Source organism: Saccopteryx leptura, chromosome 2, assembly GCF_036850995.1.
Source record: "Saccopteryx leptura isolate mSacLep1 chromosome 2, mSacLep1_pri_phased_curated, whole genome shotgun sequence".
NCBI classification, from domain to species: Eukaryota; Metazoa; Chordata; class Mammalia; order Chiroptera; family Emballonuridae; genus Saccopteryx; species Saccopteryx leptura.
In genome coordinates, this window is record NC_089504.1 from 286,688,841 (window position 1) to 286,713,483 (window position 24,643).

At 40.4% G+C, this 24,643-nt stretch overlaps 2 protein-coding genes and 1 pseudogene across 5 annotated transcripts in view; 1 reads left to right on the top strand and 2 right to left on the bottom strand.

Moving 5' to 3' along the window:
• Positions 1-24,643, top strand: part of ASH1L (ASH1 like histone lysine methyltransferase) — a 324,062-nt gene that overhangs the window by 59,872 nt on the left and 239,547 nt on the right. The window lies entirely within an intron of this gene.
• The window catches only part of LOC136391000 (large ribosomal subunit protein eL28-like), a 64,507-nt gene that overhangs the window by 18,071 nt on the left and 21,793 nt on the right, over positions 1-24,643 (bottom strand). Inside the window, exons 2-3 of one of the 2 annotated variants that reach the window (XR_010748799.1) lie at positions 21,059-21,135; positions 18,544-18,795 (exon numbers count right to left, since the gene is read on the bottom strand). The gene's annotated coding sequence lies outside the window, so the exon portion shown is untranslated. Of the gene's footprint in view, positions 1-18,543; positions 18,796-21,058; positions 21,136-24,643 lie in introns of those variants that run through there. The other variant, XM_066362260.1, reaches the window with a different exon arrangement.
• Positions 18,451-18,845, bottom strand: LOC136393999 (activated RNA polymerase II transcriptional coactivator p15 pseudogene; annotated as a pseudogene).

Consider the following 24,643-nt stretch of genomic DNA (forward strand, 5'->3'; position numbering starts at 1 on the left):
TGAAATTTGATGCTATTTTGCCTAACAATTTGTCAGTGAATATGTACTTTATTTAGACTAGTGATTTAATAAGCACAATAAATTATAAACAAAATTTACAGCTCTAATTATAATTTTTCTCCTAAGAGGTAGTTTTTTTGGGGGGGTGTGGGTGGGAGGGAAGAACTGCCTATTCTGATTTAATTGCTTATTTAAGAAAACAGTTTATTACCTGGAAAATCTAAATAGAGTGAACAACAGGAAGGAAATTGAAGCAATTATCAAAAACCTCCAAAAACTTAAAGTCCAGGACCACATGGCTTCACTGGTGAATTCTACCAAATATTCAAAGATGATTTAATACCTCTTCTTATTAAACTCTAAAGAAAAAAAAAACAATGGAAGAGGGGGCAGTAGTTTCTAACATATTTTATGAGGCCAACATAGCCCTGATCCAAAATCTGGCCAGGATAACATAAAAAAAGAAAACTACAGACTAATATCCGTGGTGAATACAAATGAAAAATCCTGAAAAGGAAAATACTAGCAAATCAAATACAATAATACATTAATAATAATATACCACATCAAGTGGGGTTTCTTCCAGGACCACAAGGATGGTTCACCATATGCAAATCAATCAATGTGATGTACCACATTAATAAAATAAAGGATGAAAATTATATGATCTTATCAATAGATGCAGAAAAATATTTGACAAGATAACAACATTCATTTGTGATTAAAACACTCAAGAAAATGGGTACAGCCTGACCAGGCAGTTGTGCAGTGGTTAGAGCATTGGACTGGGACACTGAGGACCCAGGTTTGAAACCCCGAGGTTGCCGGCCTGAGTGCAAGGTCGCCGGTTTGAGCGTGGAATCATAGATGTGAACTTATGGTGGCTGGCATGTATGAGAAGCAATTAGTGAACAATTAAAAGTGTACAACTGAGTTGATGCTTCTCATCTCTCCCTCTCTTTCTCTCTGTTTCTTATTTGTGTGTGTGTGTGTGTGTGTATGTGAGCGAGAGTGAGAGGGACATATAGGGATAGAGAGGAAGGGAGAGAAATAAGAAGCATCAATTCTTCTTTGCGGCTCCTTAGTTGTTCATTGATTGCTTTTTCATATGTTCCCTGACTGAGGGGCTACAGCAGAACGAGTGCCCCCTTGCTCAAGCCAGAGACCGTGGGCTCAAGCCAGCAACCTTGGGCTTCAAGCCAGTGACCCTGCGCTCAAACTAGTAAGCCTGCAAAAAAGCGAGATGAGTCCACACTGAAGCTGGCGTACTCAGAGTTTCAAACCTGGGTCCTTTGCATCCTAGTTCGATGCTCTATTCACTGTGCCAATGGCTGGTCAGGCTGTGTGTGTCTCTATCATTAAAAAAAAAAAGAAATTGAATGCCCAAAGAAATGGAAAAATACTCATTCCATGCTTATGGATTGGAAAACTCAATGTAGTTTCAAATGGCCATATTACCTAAAGTGATACAGGGATTTAATGCAATGCCCATAAAAATCCCAATGGCATTTTTCATGGAAATAGAACATGAAAAATTCATCAAATTAATATGGAACCACAATGGACTTTTACTAGCCAAAGCAATCCTGGGGCAGTGTAGGGGTGTGGGGACAAAGCCAGAGAGGTATCATACTCCCTGACTTCAAATTATATCCAAAGCTACAATAATCAAATCAGCATGGTATTGGAAAAAAAACACACACAGACCAATGAAACAGAATTGAGAAACCAGAAATAATCCCACATGTATATGGACAACTCATTTTTGACAAAAAAGTGAAAAAACAACAAATAAAAAAATACTCTTCAATAAATTGTGTTGGTAAAATTTGAAAGCTGTGTTCAAAAGAATGACTGCTACTTGACACCATACACAAAAATTAACTTATCATGGATTAAAGACCTAAATATAAGGTGTGAAATAATAAATTACATAGAAGAAAACACTTTTAAAAGAGGTACTAAACTTATTGACATTGATCTTAGTATTTTATGAATTTGACCTCAAAGGCAAGGGAAGTAAAGCAAAAAATAAATGCATGGGACTATATCAAATTAAAAGGCTTCCCTGACCTGTGGTGGCGTAGTGGAAGAAACATCGACCTGGAACACTGAGGTTGCTGGTTCAAAACCCTGGGCCTGCCTGGTCAAGGCACATATGAGAGTTGATGCTTCCTGCTCCTCGCCCATTCTCTCTCTCGCCCTCTCTCTCTCACTCACTCTTCTCTCGAAAATGAATAAATACAAAAAAAAAAAATTAAAAGGCTTCTGCACAGCAAAAGAAACCACCAACAAAACAAAAGATAAATCAAATGAAAAGATGCTTGCAAACATCTTTGATGAAGGGGATAATATTCAAAATATATAAATAACTTATACAACTCAACAACAAAACAAACTCAACAGTCCAATTAAAAAATCTACAGTGGGCCTGACCAGGTGGTGGCGCAGTGGATAGATCGTCGGACTGGAATGTGGAGGATCCAGGTTCGAGACCCCGAGGTCGCCAGCTTAAGCGCGGGCTCATCTGGTTTGGGATAAGCTCACCAGCTTGGACCCAAAGTTGCTGGCTTGAGCAAGGGGTCACTTGGTCTGCTGAAGGCCCATGATCAAGGCATATATGAGAAAGCAGCCAATGAACAACTAAGGTGTCACAACGAAAAATGATGATTGATGCTTCTCATCTCTCTTCATTCCTGTCTGTCTGTCCCTATCTATCTCTCTCTCTGACTCTCTCTGTATCTCTAAAAAATAAAATAAAATAAAAAAGATCTTAGAAAAAAAAATCTACAGTGAATCTTGACAGACACTTCTCCCAAAAAGACATATAAATGGCCAACAGATATATAAAATGACATTTAACTTCATTAGAGAAATAAAAATCTAAAGTACAATGCAGTACAACCTCATATCTGTTAGAATTGCTATTATCAAAGACAAGTACACTGGTACCTTGAGATATGAGTTTAATTCGTTCTATAACTGAGCTCGTAAGTCAGTCAACTAGTATATCAAACAAATTTCTCCCATTTAAAATAACTGAAATAGATTTAATTTATTCCAGCCCTGTGAAACATCCCCAAACCATCCTAAATTATGAAAAAGACGTGTTTTTAATTAAGAAACATGTTTATTTTACCAGTGTGTAACAACATATATGAAATAAAAGAAAAAAGTTATTTAGTACTGTATTCTTACTTTGGAGATATATGAGTGGGGCTAACAGAGGTGAATGGCGAAGAGGAGGGAGGAAGGGATGCAGGCACTGTAGACACGTAAACTAAAACCACTTTTTTGACACTAAATGTAAACTAAAACTGCATTTTCTTCATTTAAAATGAAATAAAAAATACTTAATTGTAAAAAAAATGCACTTTCTTAAACTTAACCTAAGCTTAACATTATGTACTTTTCATTTAATCATCACCTGTTTTTTCTTTTTTTTCTTTTTTTTTTTTACAGAGGCAGAGATAGACAGGGACAGACAGACAGGAACGGAGAGAGATAAGAAGCATCAATCATCAGTTTCTCATTGCGCGTTGCGACTTTTTAGTTGTTCATTGATTGCTTTCTCACATGTGCCTTGACCGTGGGCCTTCAGCAGACTGAGTAACCCCCTGCTGGAGCCAGCGACCTTGGGTCCAAGCTGGTGAGCTCTTTGCTCAAGCCAGATGAGCCCGCGCTCAAGTCGGCGACCTCGGGATCTCGAACCTGGGTCCTTCCGCATCGCAGTCCGATGCACTATCCACTGTGCCACTACCTGGTCAGGCTGTTTTTGCTTGTTTTTTTTTTGTATTTTTCTGAAGCTAGAAACGGGGAGAGACAGTCAGACAGACTCCCGCATGCGCCCTACCGGGATCCACCTGGCACGCCCACCAGGGCTGACGCTCTGCTCACCAGGGGGCGATGCTCTGCCCATCCAGGGTGTCGCTCTGTCGCCACCAGAGCCACTCTAGCGCCTGGGGCAGAGGCCAAGGAGCCATCCCCAGCGCCCGGGCCATCTTTGCTCCAGTGGAGCCTCACTGCGGGAGGGGAAGAGAGAGACAGAGAGGAAGGAGAGGGGAGGGGTGGAGAAGCAGATGGGCGCTTCTCCTGTGTGCCCTGGCCGGGAGTCGAACCCGGGACTTCTGCACGCCAGGCCGACGCTCTACCACTGAGCCAACCAGCCAGGGCCTGTTTTTGTTTTTTGACTGCACTTTTGTCACTTTCATTTGCAGAACTTTTTTTTCCTGAAGCTGGAAATGGGGAGGCAGTTAGACAGACTCCCGCATATGCCCAACCGGGATCCACCCGGCACGCCCACCAGGGCGCGATGCTCTGCCCATCCAGGGCGTCGCTCTGTCAACGACCAGAGCCACTCTAGCTAGCGCCTAGGGCAGAGGCCAAAGAGCCATCCCCAGTGCCCGGGCCATCTTTTGCTCCAATGGAGCCTTGGCTGTGGGAGGGGAAGAGAGAGACAGAGAGGAAGGAGAGGGGGAGGGGTGGAGAAGCATATGGGCGCCTCTCCTGTGTGTCCTGGCCGAGAATCGAACCCGGGACTTCCGCATGCCAGGCCAACTCTCTACCACCGAGCCAACTGGCCAGGGCCTACAGAACTTTTGAATAAAAATCTATCCAAAGAGGTTTGCTTTTGCCTGCCTTTTAAAATGTTACGGAAATGTAACAAGTGTCATTAAAAAGTGCTGATACATGACCATTTGAACCTTTTTCTGGGTGTTTCTTTTCAATGAAACTTGAAATCTTCTCCTACATTGCCAGCATGTCTTTAATTTCACTTGCAGAAATCACTTCCTCCAACTCTACCTCCTCCTCACTACTAATCTCTTGCAGAAGCTATGTTGCATCATCTGTAGCTCCTTCAACTCCTCAGTTGAGAGTTCCTCCTCATGTTCCTCGACGAGCTCGTTTACTTCACCCTCATCTACCTCCAGGCCCATCGACTTTCTGAGGGACACAGTCTCCTCCAACACTTCTACCTCGGTCTCAGTCTCTGGTTTGAATTCTTCGAAGTCCCTGTCTGCAACAACATAAGGCCATACGTTTTCCATGCAGTGTTCAAGGTTCTTCTTGTATCCTCTTGCCATACCAAATCAATAATCCGTAAACATATCACGATGTTGTAGTGAGTGATATTTTCAAAACTCTCGAAGGGTGCCTGACCAGGCGGTGGCACAGTGGATAGAGCGTCAGACTGGGATGTGGAAGATCCAGGTTCGAGACCCCGAGGTTGCCAGCTTGAGCGTGGGCTCATCTGGTTTGAGTAAAAGCTCATCAGCTTGGACCCAAGGTCGTTGGTTCGAGCAAGGGGTTACTCGGCTTGCTGAAAGCCCTGCAGTCATATGAGAAAGCAATCAATGAACAACTAAGGTGTCACAACGAAAAACTGATGATTGATGCTTCTCATCTCTCTCCATACCTGTCTGTCTGTCCCTGTCTATCCCTCTCTCTGACTCTCTTTCTGACTGTGTTTAAAAAAAAAAAAACCCTCGAAGGTTTAGGATTGTGTTGTCAGTCACCTCAAAGCAGCGGCGGAACAAGTGCTTTGTGTAAAGCTTTTTAAAGTTGGCAATGTCTGCTGATCCATAGGTTGCAAGATTGAAGTCTTGTTGGGTGGGAGGTAGAGGACTTTTACAAATTTAAACCAATCGAGAATGTCATCTTCAAGACCAGGTGGGTGGGCTGGAGCATTATCAAGGATTAGTAATGCTTTCATTGGGAGTTTATTTTCTTGAAGATATTTCTTCACTACAGGACCAAAGACAAGATTTACCCATTCAATAAAAAACTGCCTTGTAACCCATGCCCTTGCATTGGCATGCCACATAACCTGCAGTTTTTCTTTAAGAATCTTGAGTCTTTTTTTTTTTTTTTTTACTGAGACAGAGAGAGTTAGAGAGAGGGATAGATAGGGACAGACAGACAGGAATGGAGAGAGATGAGAAGCATCAATCATCAGTTTTTCTTTGCAACACCTTAGTTGTTCATTGATTGCTTTCTCATATGTGCCTTGACTGCGGGCCTTCATCAGATGTAGTAACCCTTTGTTCAAGCCACCGACCTTGGGTCTAAGCTGGTGAACTTTTGCTCAAACCAGTTGAGCCCACGCTCAAGCTGGCGACCTCCGGGTCTCAAACCTGGGTCCTTCTGCATCCCAGTCCGACGCTCTATCCACTGCACCACTGCCTAGTCAGGCAAGAATCTTCTGAGTATTAAAGGCTCGAGGATTTTCAGAATGATAACACTTGCAGTGCCTTTACTTTATAGTCACTGCTAGCATTTGCACACAATGTAAGAAAGTGTCAGACGGTACTTCATGGGTTTATGGCCTGGCAACTTCTTTGCGTTGATGAAAATCCTCCAAGGCATTTTTTTCCAAAATAATCCTCTTTCGTCACAGTTGAACAAGGGGATGTAGCCTTCCTTTGTGATAAGTGCAGCAAAATGTGCGATGTACTCCTCAGTTGCCTTAACGTCAGTACTTGTAGCTTCACCATGCCTCACCACCGAGTGGATGCCAGATCTCTTCTTGATATATATTTTTAAACCAGCCGTGACTTGCCTTTAACATATCTTCTGCTTCCTCTTTTGAGGTTGATGGTTCTTTCTTAATTCAACTCGCCGTAAATAATATGTGCTTTTTCGCATATTAGTCTCCATCACTGTATCTCCTGCCAGCTTTTTCTCTTTCACCCACACCAGCAGAAGCTTCTCCATTTCTTCATGGATATTTGTCCTTAATTGGGACAGAATTGTAGTTCCTTTTGCTGGATTTGCACTTCTGATGGCATCCTTTTGTTTAAGGATGGTTCAAATTGTAGATGTATTGTGGTTGTACAGCGTTGCCAGTTCAATCACTAGTACACCACGTTCATGTTTTTCTATTATTTCTTGCTTTACTTTTAGCGACATTATTTCCTTCTCAACACTGTCCTTTACACTCATTTTTTTGACCGCATGATAACACACAAACAAGTTAGTAAAAAATGCAAAAATGATACAAGAACTAGTACAGCACACGAGATTCTACTTGAATCTGTGGATAACACATGAGAAAGAACGAGATGTTGGTGTTGTACTGCCAATACTGGACCCGTGTACCGACATACCAACTAGCGGCAGCTTCCCTAATCATGACTTGTATCTCGGAATTTTGCTCGGATCTTGAACAGTAATACGAACCAAGTCACAGCTCGAACCAAGTCACAGCTTGTATCTTAAAGAAAAATTTTGTATGTTGGTCTGCTCATATCTCAAGGTACAACTGTAGTAACAAGTATTGAGAAAAATTTTTGGAGAAAAAGAATCCTCATTGACTAATGCTAGTAATGTAAACTGGGTACAGCCACTATGGAAAACAGTATGGAGATTCATCAAAAAATTAAGAATAGGCCATGGCTGATTGGCTCTGTGAATAGAGTTTCAGCCCAGTGTATAGACATCCCAAGTTTGATTCCCAGTCAGGGCACACAAAAGAAGTAATCATCTGCTTCTATCCCCCTCCTTTTCCCCTTTCTCTCCCTCTTCCCTGCAGCCAGTGGCTTGATTGATTTGATCATAGGCCCTCAGCGCTCACAGCTCAGCTGGTCCCAACACATCAGCCCTCAGGTGCTAAAAGTAGCTCATTCATTTGAGCATCAGCCCCAGATGGGGGTTGCCAGTTGGATCTTGGTTGGGCACATGTAGGAGTCTGTCTGTCTATCTCCCCTCCTCTCTCTTAAAAAATAAAAAAATTGAGAATAGAATTAGCGTATGAACCAGTAGCCCCTCTTCTGGTTATCTACCCAAAAAGTTTTAAAACATTTATTTGTAAAGACATATGTTACATTGTGTCCCCTTCATCATTATGCATGGTGGTCAAGACATGGAAACAACTAAAGTATCTTTTAATAGATGATTGCATAAAGAAGGTGTGGTACAAATATACAGTAGAATACTACTCAACCATAAGAAAAGATAGCATACTGCCATTCACAGAAACATGGATGGATCTTCAGACTATGCTAAATGAAGTAAGTCAGATATAAAAGTTCAAGAACCATATGGTTTACCTCACGTGGGATATAAAACAGGAAGCAACAGATGAACAAACAAAAGCTCATAGACAGGCCCTGGCTGGTTTCCTCAGTGGTAGAGTGTCGGCCTGGCGTGCAGAGGTCCCAGGTTCAATTCCCGGCCAGGGCATACAGGAGAAGCGCCCATCTGCTTCTCCACCCCTCCCCCTCGCCTTCCTCTCTGTCTTCCCCTCCCGCAACCGAAGCTCCATTGGAGCAAAGATGGCCCGGGCACTGGGGATGGCTCCTTGGCCTCTGCCCCAGGCGCTAGAGTGGCTCTGGTCGCAGCAGAGCAACACCCTCTGGTGGGCAGAGCGTTGCCCCCTGGTGGGCGTGCCAGGTGGATCCCGGTCCGGCGCATGCGGGAGTCTGTCTGCCTGTCTCTCCCTGTTTCCAGCTTCAGAAAAATACAAAAACAAACAAAAAAAACCCCTCATAGACATATACAACAATATGTTGGTTACCATAGGAAAAGGGGAGTGCAGGAAAGCTAGTAAAATTTAAAGGGAGTCAAATATATGGTGATAGGAGATTTGACTTTAAGTAGAAAACACAATGCAATATACAGAGGGTCTACATAATTTTATTAACCAGTGTCACTGCCAAAAATTTTGGTTAAAAAAAGAAAATATTTAAAAATTATGTCAATATTTGAAACATAAATTAAGAAATAGTTCGGCCCTGGCCGGTTGGCTCAGTGTTAGAGCGTCGGCCTGGGGTGCGGAAGTCCCGGGTTCGATTCCCCGCCAGGGCACACAGGAGAGGCGCCCATCTGCTTCTCCACCCCATGTCCCTCTCCTTCCTCTCTGTCTCTCTCTTCCCCTCCCTCAGCCAAGGCTCCATTGGAGTAAAAGATGGCCCGGGTGCTGGGGATAGCTCCTTGGCATCTGCCCCAGGCGCTAGACTGGCTCTGGTCGTGACAGAACGACGCCCCAGATGGGCAGAGCATCGCCCCCTGGTGGGCGTGCCGGGTGGATCCCGGTCGGGCACATGCAGGAGTCTGTCTGACTGCCTCCCCGTTTCCAGCTTCAGAAGAAAAAAAAAAAAAAAAAAGTTCGTTGGAGATATAATTTTGAATTTTGAGTGAAGTGATTTTTATGGAGAATTATTAAAACCCACATGAATCCAAGGATTCTTTTTTTCTTTTAAAGATTTTATATATTGTTTTTACAGAGAGAGGAGAGAGCAGGGGAGTGAAAAATATCAACTCATAGTTGCCTCACTTTAGTTGTTCCTTTCTTGCTTGTTTTATGTGCCTTGAGCAGGAAAGCTTAGGATTTCAAACCAGTGACCTCAGTGTCTCACGTTGTTGGTCTATCCACTGTGCCACCACAGGGTAGGTGAACCAAGTATTGTAAAAAAGGGGTGTTACCCTGAGATTTTATTATAAAACTGATAGATTAATGTGGTTTCTTTAATAAGAAAATTTATGGACAGTTATAGTTAGTTGTATATTAGCTTGTGCTTAGTATAGTTAATATTATTTTTATTTTATATGAGGTAGTGGGCACAATGCAATCCTTTTTAATATAATTGACAGCTTCACTCAGAACATTTTTATTAATGTACATTAAAAAAGTATTCTGATAAATCCCCTTCCCTTCCAGATGTGAGAGTGTGCGTGTGTGTGTTGGGGGGGGGGGCAGGGTTGACACCAGAGCCAAGCAAGAATAAGTGTGAAAATAGCCATCATTCATCAAGAGCCAGCGAACCGAATGGGAGAGTAGATGGCAGCAAAGTAGGCAGACGCACAGATTTCCAGCTCACACCACCAAACTGGATTCCAAATTAATTTAGGAACAATCAGCATGAAAAACCAACTTTGGACTAAAAGAATAGGTCTCAGAAACCAAGGAGCAATAAAGAAGTCACATCAAGCCTGCTATGGAGTGCAGAGGTGTGGTAGGGGCTCCCCTGCTTCCAGGAGCAGAAGGGGGGTGAGGCTGAGAGCCCAGAAGGGTTCTCATTACAAGGAGAGAGACCCTGAAAGAAGTGGGGTCCTCACTTTCAGAACTGGAGATCCAGTCTAGAAATCCAGAGACTGGAGGAGATAGACAGAAACCATTTAGAAGAGCAAATATCTGTGAGTGGGAAGATGCAGGGGTGCCTTAAAGGGACAGAGCAGAAAATATCGCTCACAGCCACTTGCCTGGGGCCCTGGGGCCGAGGAGGGCGGAAAGAACTGACTTGTCTTTCAAAAGGAAAGTGGAGAAAGCGAGACAGACAGTGATGGATAGAGGAATGCCTGGGATGATCTGAGAAGCTGACTCATCCAGTGTGGTTGTGGCCATAGCTAGGGGAGGGATTGACACCTCCACACAGCACAAACCTAAAGTGGTTCCGGGTTACCCACTTCCAGAAAGTTCTCCAGCTCCAATCAGTGCAAAAGATACAGCTGAAAGCAGGAAGTGGGGAGGAGGGCAGTAACTCAAGTCTCCAGGGAGATCTGAGATATACCTCCCCCTACTGAAGCTAAAAAAGCACCCCGGCCCAGAGAGCAGCTGGCAGAACTGCCTTCAGATTCTCAAAGCTTACACCCACCACATTCCTGGATGCAGTTTCAAACAAGTCCCCCCGCTGAGATCAGTAAACAAGATTACCACTGAGTTAAGAAAAGTGAGCAGAAAATAAACAAATCAAGACTTCAAAGCAGCCTGACCAGGTGGTGGCGCACTGGATAGAGTGTCAGACTGGGATGCGGAGGACCCAGGTTCAAGACCCCGAGGTCGCCAGCTTGAGTGCAGGCTCATTAGGTTTGAGCAAAGCTCACCAGCTTGGACCCAAGTTCGCTGGCTCGAGCAAGGGGTTACTCGGTCTGCTGAAGGCCCGTGGTCAAGGCACATATGAGAAAGCAATCAATGAACAACTAAGGTGTTGCAATGAAAAACTGATGATTGATGCTTCTCATCTCTCTCTGTTCCTGTCTGTCTGTCCCTATCTATCCCTCTCTCTGACTCTTTCTCTCTCTGTCCCTGTTAAAAAAAAAAAAAAAGACTTCAAAGCAGCTGTACTAGGTAAGTAGACCACAACTAGAACAAGTATACAAGCCATACACAGAACAATGGGAAGGCAAAGAAACATAAGTCATACGCTTCAACAAGACAAATCCTCAGAAAAAGTCCTGGATGAAAAGGAACTAATCAAATTACTGGATGCAGAGTATAAAATAATGATTGTTAGGATGCTTAAGGATCTCAAAGCTACAATGGATGGATTAATGGACACTTCAGTAAAAAAATTGTAAGCATCAAAAAGGACTCGGAAATCATAAAGAAGAATCAGACAGAAATGACAAACAATATCAGAAATGAAGACTACACTAGAAGGAATTAAAAGCAGGCTGGATGAAGCAGAGGATCAAATCAGCGACTTAGAGGACAAGATAAGTGAAATCATGGAAGCAGAACAGCAGAAAGGAAAGAGGATCAATAAATCTGAGGAAACTCTAAGAAAGCTCTGTGACAACATGAAGAGAAACAAGAGAAACAATATTTGCATAACAGGGGTTCCTGAAGGATAAGAAAAAGAACAAGGAATAGAGAAACTGTTTAAAGAAATTATAGCTGAAAATATCCCTAAATTAATGCAGGAAAGAGTCACACAGGTTCAAGAAGCAGTGAGAACCCCATTAAAAAAGAACCCGGAGAGACCCATACCAAGACATTATAGAACCCCATTAAAAAAGAACCCAGAGAGACCCATACCAAGACATTATAATCAAAATACCAAAGGTAAGAGATGAAGAAAGAATATAAAAAGCTGTAAGAGAAAAACAATCACTTACAAAGGAACCCCCATAAAGATGACATCCGACTTTTCAACAGAAACACTGGATGCCCGAAGGGAATGGCAGAAATATTCAAAGTAGTGCAGAGCAAGAACCTACAACCAAGACTTTTTTATTTAGCAAGACTATAGTTTAAAATTGAAGGAGAAATAAAAAGCTTTCCAGAAAAAAAACTCAAGGGATTCATCACAACCAAACCAATGCTGCAAGAAATGTTAAGGGGCCTGCTGTAGACAGAACAAATTGGGGAAGAAAAAAAAAATATATATATAGTAAATGAGGAATGTAGATTTAAAGATAAAATGACAGTAAACAACTACATTGAATAATAACCTTAAATGTAAATTGATTGAATGCACCAATCAAAAGACTTGGACCCATACATATGCTGTCTACAGGAGATGCACCTCAAAACAAAAGATACACATAGACTGAAAGTAAGAGGATGGAAAAAAAAAATTTATGCAGATGGAAATGAAAAAAAAAAGCTGGGTAGCAATATTTTTATTTATATCTGACAAAATAGACTTTAAAACAAAGACTATAGTAAGGGATTAAGAAGGTTACTACATAATGATAAAGGGAGCAATTCAACAGGAAGAGGTAACCATTATAAATATCTATGCACCTAATATAGGAGCACCTAAATGTATAAAGCAGATTTTGAAGGACATAAAGGGAGAGATCAACAGCAATCCTATAATAGTAGGGGATTTCAATACCTACTAACATCACTGGATAGATCCTCAAGAAAGAAAATTAACAAAGAAACAGTAGAATTAAGGGACACACTAGATCCACTGGATTTAATAGATATCTTCAGAACCTTTAACCCTAAAACAGCAGAATATACATTCTTTTCAAGTGCGCATGGTACATTTTCTACGATAGACTACATATTAGGGCATAAAACATATCTCAACAAATTTAAGGAGATTGAAATCGTATCCAGCATCTTCTCTGACCACAATGGCATGAAACTAGAAATCAAGTATAATAGAGCCTGACCAGGCGGTGGCGCAGTGGATAGAGCGTTGGACTGCGATGCAGAGGACCCAGAGGTCGCCAGCTTGAGTGCGGGCTCATCTGGTTTGAGGAAAAGCCCACCAGCTTGAACCCAGGGTCGCTGGCTCCAGCAAGGGGTTACTCGGTCTGCTGAAGGCCCGCGGTCAAGGCACATATGAGAAAGCAATCAATGAACAACTAAGGTGTTGCCACACCCAATGAAAAACTAATGATTGATGCTTCTCATCTCTCTGTTTCTGTCTGTCTGTCCCTGTCTATCCCTCTCTCTGATTCACTCTCTGTCTCTGCAAAAAAAAAAAAAAAAAAAGAAAAGTATAATAGAAAAACTGAAAAACAATCACTTGGATGCGAAACAGCATGTTTTTAAATAATGATTGGGTCAATAATGAGATCAAGGAATAAATAAAAAAATTCCTTGAAACAAATTAAAATTAGCATACAACAACTCAAAATCTGTGGGACACAGCAAAAGCAGTCCTGAGAGGGAAGTTCTTAGCATTATAGGCATACCTTGACAAGCTGGAAAAGGCTGAGATAAACAACTTAATCCTGCAACTGAAAGAACTAGAAAAGGAACAGCAAGTAAAGCCCAGAGGACGCAGAAGGAAGGAAATAATAAAGATCAGAGTGAAAATAAATGACATAGAAACTAAAAAAACAATAAGAGGATCAATGAAACCAAGAGCTGGTTCTTTGAAAAAGTAAAAAAGATAGATGAACCTTTAGCTAGGCTCACCAAGAAAAAAAGAGAAAGGACCCAAATAAATAAAATTAGAGTGGAAAACAATGGGTACAGCAGAAACACAAAGGATTGTAAGAAAATACTATGAAGAACTGTATACCAAAAGTTAGACAACCTAGGTGAAATGGACATTGAAACATAGAATCTTTCAAAAATCAATCTGGAAGAATCAGAAAACCTAAACAGACTGATTTCAACAAATGAGATAGAAATAGTTATCAAGAAACTCCCAAACAAACAAAAGCCCTGGGCCAGATGGCTTCACAGGCAAATTCTACCCAATATTCAAAGAAGAACTAACTCCTATCCTTCTCAAGCTATTTCAAAAAATTCAAGAGGAGGGAAAACTTCCAAGCTCTTTTTATGAGGCAAGCATAATTCTGATTCCAAAACCAGGCAAAGACAACACGAAGAAAATAAAATATAGTCCAATATCCCTGATGAATTTATTGAATAGATACTAAAATTCTCAAGAAAATAATAGCAAACTGGATACAGAAATACATGAAAAAAATCATACATCATGATCAAGTGGAATTTATTTTTGGGAGAAAGGCTGGTACAATATTTGCAAATCAATCAATGTGATTCATCACATAAGCAAAAGGAAGGAGAAAAACCACATGATAATTTCAATAGATGCAGAATAAGCATTTCATACAATTTAGCACCCATTTATGATCAAAACTCTCAGCAAAGTGAGAATACAGGAAACATACCTCAACATGATAAAGGTCATCTACAGCAAGCCCACAACCAACATCATACTCAGTGGGCAAAAGTTAAAAGCAATCCCCTTATGATCTGGAACAAGGCAGGGGTGCCCCCTTTCACCACTCTTATTCCATATATTTCTGGAAGTCATAGCCACAGCAATCAGACAAGAAGAAGAAATAAAAGTCATACAGATTGGAAAAGAAAAAGTAAAACTATTATTATTTGCTGATGATATGCTACTGTACATAGAAAACTCTAAAGTCTCATTGAAAAAACTACTGGACCTGATAAATGAATTCAGCAAGGTGTCAGGATATAAAATTAATACACAGAAATCAGAGGCAGTTTTATACACCAACAATGAACAATGAACAGTCAGAAAGAGAAATTAAGGAAACTCCCCTTTATTATTGCAACAAAAAAAATAAAGTACCTAGGAGTAAATTTAACCAAGGAAATTAAAGACTTGTACTCAGAAAACTATAAAACATTGATAAAAGAAATCAAGGAAGATACAAACAAGTGGAAGCATATACCGTGTTCATGGTTAAGAAACATAAACATCATTTAAGTGTCTATATTACACAAGAGGCATGTAAGTCTGGCAGGCTTTTAGCTCACTGGAAGGTAGGCTTCCCCTTCGCTCCTCTAAGGGAGGGTTCAGTCTCTTCCAGCCCTGCTCAAGCCACCTATGACCTAACCTTGCCCAGAGTGCTGGGGTTTGCCACTGAAGGCTGAAGGTGCCCAAGGCCGTCGGCCCCATCTACAACACTGTGGACGAGCCTAGGGTATTTCTTCCAAGAAGCAGGTAAAGTGATCTCATTTGCACAAGGGCCACTTAACTATGTCTTGCCTGAATAGTCAGGTTTTTTATTCTTCCCTCGAAGATCTCTGTTGTGGGTGTTGATAGTCCTATTTTCTGCTGCTTTGCTTAATATATAGTGTTTCCTTTATTCCTCCTACCTCAATGCCCCACTCATATTTCAGGCTGGGACCTACTCCTAATTAGAGCTCTCTTTCCCCCTTTTGCCAGCTTCTATTATGAATCTACCTTTGCCACCCAGCTTAGTGTATCCCAAGGTTCTCTTTACCATGCCACATTCGCAGAGCTCTAGGAAATAACAACCTGGTCTCATCTCTCCAGGCAGAGGAGAACAGAAGCTCCATCTCCACACATGCTGCAAATGGCTTTTCCGGTGTACCTGAATCATTACCAGCTAGAAGCAGCGGTCATTGGGTCTTGGACGTGAGCTGCAAAGTATAGAATTGTGACATCAATTCCAGTGCCATGCAGACTTTTCCTAGACTCCTGCTCCTTGTGACAGCTCCTAACAGACTGAACTGGGGTTGGGTTGCCTTTTTCAGGGATTTGGCATGGTGATGGTGCCAACTTGGACTTGGTGAACATGTTAAGGACACTCTTCTTTTATGGATTCTTGCTGTATTGGCCAAGACTTTGCTTAAAGGCTGTAATCACTGTAAAAAAAAAAATAGAAGACTGAATAAAGAAGATGTGGCACATATACACCATTGTATGCTATTCAGCCATAAGAAATGATGACATCGGATCATTTACAACAAAATGGTGGGATCTTGATAACATTATATGGAGTGAAATAAGTAAATCAGAATAAAAACAAGAACTGCAGGATTCCATACATTGGTGGGACATAAAAACGAGACTAAGAGACATGGACAAGAGTGTGGTGGTTATGGGGTGCGGGGGTGGGGTAGGGAAGGAGGGGGAGGGGGAGGGGCACAAAGAAAACTAGATAGAAGGTGATGGAGGACAATCTGACTTTGGGTGATGGGTATGCAACATAATTGAATGACAAGATAACCTGGACATGTTTTCTTTGAATATATGTACCCTGATTTATTGATGTCACCCCATTAAAATTAATAAAAATTTATTTATAAAAAAATAAATAAACCCCACAGGATTTGAAATTGAAAAAAGTCTATATTACCCAAAGCAATTGACAAATTCAATGTAATTCCTATTAAAATACCAATGACATACTTTAAAGATATAGAACAAATATTTCAAAAATTCATACGGAACCAACAAACAAGCCGAACAGCCTCAGCAATCTTTTTTTTATTATTAAATTTTTATTTTATTTATTTATTTATTTATATTTTTTACAGAGACAGAGAGTCAGTCAGAGAGAGGGATGGATGGACAGGGACAGACAGACAGGAACAGAGAGATGAGAAGCATCAATCATTAATTTTTCATTGCGCGTTGCAACACCTTAGCTGTTCATTGATTGCTTTCTCATATGTGCCTTGACCGTGGGCCTTCAGCAGACCGAGTAACCCCTTACTGGAGCCAGCAACCTTGGGTTCAAGCTGGTGGGCTTTTGCTCAAACCAGATGAGCCCGCGCTCAAGCTGGAGACCTCTGGTTCTCGAACCTGGGTCCTCTGCATCGCAGTTCGACGCTCTATCCTCTGCGCCACCACCTGGTCAAGGCAACAGCCTCAGCAATCTTGAAAAAGAAGAATAAAGCGGGTGGTATCACACTTCTGGATGTCAAGTTATACTACAAGGCCATTGTACTCAAAACAGCTTGGGACTGGCATAAGAACAAGGATATAGATCAATGGAACAGAAGAGAGAACCCAGAAATAAACCTGCACCTTTATGGACAATTGATACTTGAAAAGGGTGGTAATAGCATACAAGGGAGTAAAGATAGTCTCTTTAACAAATGTTATTGGAAAAATTGGACAGCTACCTGCAAGAAAATAAAAGTAGACCACCAACTTAAACCATTCAGAAAAATAAACTCAAAGTGGATAAGAGACTTAAATATGTCATGAAACCATAAGCATCCTAGAGAGAAAGATAGGCAATAAGCTCTCTGACATCACTCACAGCAATATAATATGCTGATTTATCTACTCGCACAAGGTAAGTAAAGTACAGGATAAGCAAATGGGACTATATCAAGCTAAAAAGTTTTTGCATAGCCAAAGACAATATGAACAAAATAAAAAGGCTAAGCAAACAATGATAGAACATATTTGAAAATATGTCTGATAAGGGGTTAATAACCAAAATTTATAAAGAACTTGTAAATCTCAACACCAGGAAGATAAACAATTCAGTGAAAAAATGGGCAAGAGAAATGAGTAGACACTTCTCCAAAGGAAACATACAGATGGCCAATAGGCATATGAAAAAATGCTCAACATCACTAATCATTAGCAAAATGCAAATTAAAACCACAATGAGATATCACCTCACACCAGTCAGAATGTATGCTCATCAACAAAACAACACATAATAAGTGCTGGCGAGGATGTGGAGAAAAGGGAACCCTTCTGCGCTACTGGTGGAAATGCAGACTAGTGCATTCACTGTGGAAAACAGTGTGGAGATTCCTCAAAAAATTAAAAATGGAACTGCCTTTTGACCCAGCCATCCCACTTTTAGGAATATATCCCAAGAACACCACATCAGTGATTCAAAAGGAGAAATGCACCCCCATGTTTATGGCAGCATTGTTTACAATAGCCAGGATCTGGAAACAGCTCAAGTGTCCGTGAGAGGATGTTTGGATTAAAAAGTTTTGGTAAATATACACAATGTAATACTATGGGGCCACGAAAAAGAAGAAAATACACTTTTTGCGACAACCTGGATGGACCTGGAAACTATTATGTTTAGGAAAGAAACCAGGCAGAGAAAGAAAAATATCATGGACCTTACTCATATGAGGAATCCGACGAACAGTATGAACTGAAGAACATAATAGAGACAGGCGGAATGAAAGGATCCAGAGGGAAAGTGGACAGAGGGAAATGGGATGATAGGATGATAGGCTGGGATGAGAGCAGGAATCAAATCCTGGAGGGAGGGGAGGAGGGCGTTTCGGAAAAAGAGACGGGGAGTTGTACTGGGAAACACGGGGGAGGGGAGGATGTATTCAGGGAGACACTAGAGTCTATGTAAACAATAAATTAAAATAAATTTCATGTTAAAAAAAGTATTCTTACAAGTTGTTCTGCAATCCAAATATACAGTAGCTTGTAAAACAGTGTTTAGAAAACAAAGACCAGTGTAAACAGACAGGTTAACACAACTAGAACAGTAAAAGTTTTATATGGCTCTGATATTTTATTGTTTTCTTATTGTATCAAGAATGTTAGAAATCTCTTTCTTCAGCTAGCTCCATTGCTTAGAATTTACAGGAATACCTTCTTTTCCCCATTTCATCTCATCTTCAGGATCCATCCAATATTCTCTAGTGTCAGCTAGAAGTTTTTTCCTTTAAATGAATGTGGATTACCTCATTTTCCCAATTTGAAACATCTCTACTCTTGCTGCTCTGCTTAGAAGATGATAGGGAGGGCTCTAGCAGTTTCATCAGTGTTTTGCTTCTTTACAGGTTTTCTGAAGTAACTTGCTTTTTCCTCTTTAACTTTTTGTCAACTTCACTGCCAGAATCGCTGCCAGAATAGCCTGAAGGAACAAGTTTTTTTGATTTAGGCATTGCTACGTTCCTGCTCTGGAACAGCGTGTGCTCGCTCACTGGTGGCTCTAATTTGCCTGGCAGTTTTGAAATTGCTACATACAAATTCCAGTTGTTTTGAAATGAAATGTCAAGGGAAAAATGAGTAATATTACATGGGTTTTGGCTTTTCCTTTCCTTGACATTTCTGCTAAATAAATTCCTAATAATATATTAGGTTTTCTACATATATAATATTTAAATTGTGCCCTATTTTAGATTATCCCCACTTTAGATAAAATGTATATATTTTATTGAGATATAATTTAAATACTATAAAAATTTACTCTTAAAGTATACAGTTCAGTGGTGTTAAGTGTATTAGCTCTCTACAAAATTGTACAATCATTACCACTAATTTCAGAACATTTTCTTTACCCTAAGTATGTATTCTTATTGTGTCTGTTTTATGAAAGGACAAATACCAGTATTTTCACAAAGGAGGATCCAGTTGATATCACTTAATTTTTTTTTTAAACGAGAGAGACAGAGATAGAGGGTTGGGGAACAGATAGGGACAGATAGGAATGAGATGAGAAGCATCAATTCTTCATTTCAGCACTTTAGTTTTTCATTGATTGCTTTCTCATATGTGCTTCGACCGGGGTGCTTGAGCTGAGCCTGTGACCAAGACAGCAACTTTTGGGCTCAAGCCTGCAATCCTGTGCTCAAGCCGTATGAGCCTGTGCTCAAACCAGGGACCTCAGGTTTTCAAACCTGGGTCCTCTGCATCACAGGCAACTCTTTATCCACTATGCCACCTCCTGGTCAGGCTGTATCACTTACTTTTGAACATAATCTTGACTCTAGATTCATGGTATTTGTTTATTTCTCCATAAAACATCTAAGTTCCTATCCTGTGTAGTAGTCAAGTAATTATGATGTAATATGGTAACATTCATAATAGAAGTACACAGTGTTTATAGAATCACAGAAGCATTGGGAGAAAGTGGTGAGCAGGAGTATATATATACAAGGAAAGCTTTACAGAGTAGCAAATATTTCAAATTAGGTGTTTACTTCTTTGTTAGAATTTGCTAGAAAAACTCTGGGGTCAAACCAAAAAGCAAAAGCACATCCAGCATGTCTCCCACACTTTTGTCTGTTTGTGAAACAAGAATTTGGCATCCCTTTAGTGTAGTTGAATATTAAGAAAATATAAAGAATGGAGGACAAGTGGGGTACTAAAAAATTAACTTTTTGTGTTATACTTAAAAACTTAAGAGTCTGCACTTCCTATTTTGTCTACTTTCCTTTCTTTTTGAAAATTTTCTAAGTGACAAATAGAGAGGCAGAGACAGGCAGACTCCTACATGTGCCCTGACCGGGATGCACCTGAAAAGCCCCCTATGAGATGATGCTCTGCCCATCTAGGGCCATTGCTCTGCAACCAAGCTGTTTTAGCACCTGAGGTGAGGCCCTGGAGCCATCTTCAACACCCAGGGCCAGCTTGCTCCAACCAAGCCATGGCTGTAGGAGGGGAAGATAGAAATAGAGAAAGAAGGGAGAGGGGGAGGGATGGAGAAGCAGATGGTTGCTTCTCCTGAGTGCCCTGATCAGGAATTGAACTTGGAATATCCAGGCTGGGCCTATGCTCTACCACTGAGCCAACCAGCCAGTTCCTACTTTTCTTCATTAACTGATCTTGGGTTGAAGTTCCCTGTTTTGATTTATAAAATGGATTTTTTTTAATTATGTAGTGTTGCTTTTAACATTATAAATTTTAAAATAAAAATTGCATGAGCATACCCATTTCTTCTTAGGGTTCTTTTCTTTATTTTTAAAGTTTTAAAATTTTGTGGTACTATTGTACTTTATCTTAGTGTTCTTAGAAAGAGGAAACTTTTTGAAATTAAAATTGCTTTTTTGGAACGTTTTTGCTGAGAAAGTCGTGGTTTTGTGTACTTGTAGTAAGTAGGAGCCCTATTGTTTATAACTTTAATGTTAAGTCTTTCCAAAGATGTTGTAACTAAATATTATTTTACAAATCTGTTAATAGTGCCTGGTCTGTGGTGGCACAGTGGGTAGTGTTGACCTGGAATGATGAGATCGCTGGTTTGAAACCCTGAGTTTGCCTTATAAAGGCACCTATGATAAACAACCAATAAACATCTGAAATGAAGCAACTACGAGTTGTTACTTCTTGCTCCGCCCCTCCTCTCTCTGTAAAATCAATAAATAAAATATTTTAAAAAATTGTTAGTAGTGAATTACCTTGGTCTTCATGCAGGAGGTAAAGTCATGCAGGAATAATAGTACTGGGGAGGATTTGTAGAGCTTCTTGACACAACCTGCAACAGCCAGTGATATTGGAGTTCAGGTTTAAGGATAAGTTGCAAGGATTTGACTATTTAAGGGGAAAGTAGAGTGAAGTGTATGGGGGTTTATGGTACAGCTGGCAAAGCTTAGCATGACGCTTGAGTGTCATTTGTTTATATAAAGATTATCTGAAACTATATGTGTATTTTTTAAACCAACTACTTCAAAATCTAGCAATTAAGAATTCTCTTCCGAAAAGGAAAGCAAACTTTTGTTGTAAGTCTAATATCCTCCTCTCCCCTTCTAACTAAAATGTGGGAAAATATGAGCATATCATCCAGAATCTACTTAATAAACTTTGCCTTTTTGTTATAAATGAGTATTGCATTGTACTGGCAAGTACCTAATGTCAGGAATTAAGAGAGGTATTTATTATTGGGTAAGGACCTACCAGGGAAAGGAATGATAGTTTGCATATTAACTGTGGCTGCCTTTGGAACCCCTTAATAGAAATAAGGATCTTTCTTTCAAGCAGGATTTTTGATACTCTTAAAGCTTTAGTTTCTCCAGAATCTATTATCTAAATTGAGAGAGTACAGATTAGGAAAAGAAGATAATGTCAGATAAGTGTTATTAAAGTGAAATAATAATAGCAACCAGAACTCAGTCTTTAAACAAAATAGGTTCTGAACTAATAAATTTGTTCTTTTTCTACTCTTTTTTTTTTTTAATAGCCAAGTCCTGATCTACAATGTATATTTTACCTCCATTTTTGGAAAATATTTCAAAGACAAATATACAACAAGCTGACAATATAAAGTGCTGCTGCTATATTAGAAAGAGTTTAAGAGGTCTGCAAAAGCATTTTGACACAAATGCACAGATGGTAGATAATACCATACACTAGAATATTTTACATATTTTTAGTCAAGCTACATAGAATTCTAACATCTGAGAATATATGTGAAGGCAGAAAGATAAAATAATCCTAACAATTGCAGGATTCAGTGGTAACTTTCCTAGTAAAAGTAGTAAAACAATGTGGAACCTGCTCGGAACTTTACGTTTTTATTTTTTGGCAAAATTGCTGAAGTGTGATTATACTGTAGCTCTTGTTTAGTCCTTGATTTTGTGGATAGGGGCCTACAGAAGACTTGAAGAAATGACAGATACTGAAAATTCCCAAAGGCTGGTAACTTATAAAAAAACAAAACTTGTTTATGACTGTTTGGAATTATCAAATAAGTAGAAATTTTCCTAAGCATTCTTCATGACTTTTTTTTTTTTCAAGTGAGAAAGGAAGGGAGAGAGATAAGCATCCACTTGTAGTTGCGGCACCTTAGTTGTTTATTAATTTCTTCTCATACGTTCCTTGACCAGGGGACTCTAGCTGAGCCAGTGACCCCTTGCTCAAGCCTGCGACATCTAGGTTTCAAACCTGGGACCTCAGTGTCCTAGGTCAATGCTCCGTCTGCTGCTACACCATGGTCAGGCTCATGACATTTTTATTTCATCCTCAAAAAGCAAATTATCTTAGGTAAAAATGAAAAATTACAACAGTATGAGAATGCAATCAATGAACAACTAAGGTGCTGTAATGAAGAATTGATGCTTCTCGGCCCTGGCCGGTTGGCTCAGTGGTACAGCGTCGGCCTGGCGTGCGGGAGTCCTGGGTTCAATTCCCGGCCAGGGCACACAGGAGAAGCGCCCATCTGCTTCTCCACCCCTCCCCCTCTGCTTCCTCTCTGTCTCTCTCTTCTCCTCTCGCAGCCCAGGCTCCATTGGAGCAGAGTTTGCCTGGGCACTGAGGATGGCTCTGTGGCCTCTGCTTCAGGCACTAGAATGGCTCTGGTTGCAACAGAGCAACACCCCAGAGGGGCAGAGCATCGCCCCCTGGTGGGCATGCCGGGTGGATCCCAGTGAGGCGCATGCAGGAATCTGTCTGACTGCCTCCTCGTTTCCAGCTTTGGAAAAAAAAAAAAAAAAGAATTGATGCTTCTCATCTCTTTACCTTCCTGTTTGTCCCTATCTGTCCCTTTCTCTGACTCTCTGTCTCTGTCAAAAAGAAAAAAAAAGAAAAATTACAACAATAAATTTAAGATTATTAAGTTTCTAAAAGAAAGGGAGGGAGGGAAAGGAAAGGAAGGAGAGAAGGAAAGAGGGGAGGGGGGAGGGAAGGAAGGAAAGGGTAAAGGGTAAGGAGAAACAACCTGACCAGGCAGTGGCACAGTGGATAGACCATTGGACTGGGACACAGAGGACCTAGGTTTGAAACCTTGAAGTAACTGGCTTGAGTGTGGGATCATAGATATGACCTCATGGTCACTGACTTGGAGCCCAAGGTCGCTGGCTTGTGCAAGGAGTCACTTGCTCTGCTGGAGCCCCCGCCCCTCAAGGCACATATGAGAAGCAATCAATGAACAACTAAGGAGCTGCAACAAAGAATTGATGCTTCTCATCTCTCTCCTTCCCTGTCTGTGCTGCTCTCTGTCTGTCTCTCTGTCTCTGTCACCCAAAAAGAAAGGAAAGGAAGAAACAAAGAAAGAAATTAGTGTTATTGTTAGTAATGTTACTACCTGTGGTTGTTGTATGAATTTCCTGCTAAAGGATAACTTTAATGCACAACCTATTTATGTTATAATAGGTCAAACAAAAAAGTTCCTGTAGGTATTTTTTTCCAACACAGTGGTAAACTAAGATGTCTATAGTACCTCCATTTTAAAACAACCCCACATTATATTCTTACTTTATGAAAACTAGTTTTTAGATGTCAGACACTTTTTGAAAATATTTCACATGTTAGTGACTTATTCACTAAAAGGTACCAGCTAAATCTAAGGGAAACTTTTTTGTTGTTAGTTTTATTGGTATTATGTTTATCCCAATGCCTTTTTTTTAAATACGTTTTTTTGTGTCTAGGCTCCTTAGGTCTAACTAGAGAATTTGAGAGACTTGCTAAATAGGGAAGGTGGTCACATTTTCTCATATTACCTGTATCTTGTGGGCTGAGTGCCATCTATGAATGTAGTCTTTCTTATACTAACTCATAAAAAGGTCCAGAGGATGAGTCTACATTATCCCACTACTACCTTTCCACTCCCATGTTCTTGTTGACAAAAGTTATTAAAAAGGGGGAATCTGATGGTATATAGGCAACTTCAGTTCCTTCTTTCAATAGAGTTCTGTTGTCTTACCTTTATATTGGTTGTTTATTTTGGAAGGTGCTTGAGCTAGAGTTATTTTGTAGTACAGAAGAAGAGAACAGTTGGCATGGAGCCCAGCAGCTATTATGCAAATTTCCCTGGATTTTCACATTTCAATAAAGCATTCTTTTTTTTCTCTACATACACAGAGGACATATAAAGCCTACATACAAGGGGACATAACGTGGTCTATCTTAAGCCTTGGAGACAAAACAAGGTGCCATGCCACTGTTTTTTCAAAATAGCATCTATTATGAAAGCATATGCTCCCATAAATTGAGGGGCAAAGCAGATCCTTTCCATTGTACTGTGCAGCTTCTGTTATAAATATACCAGG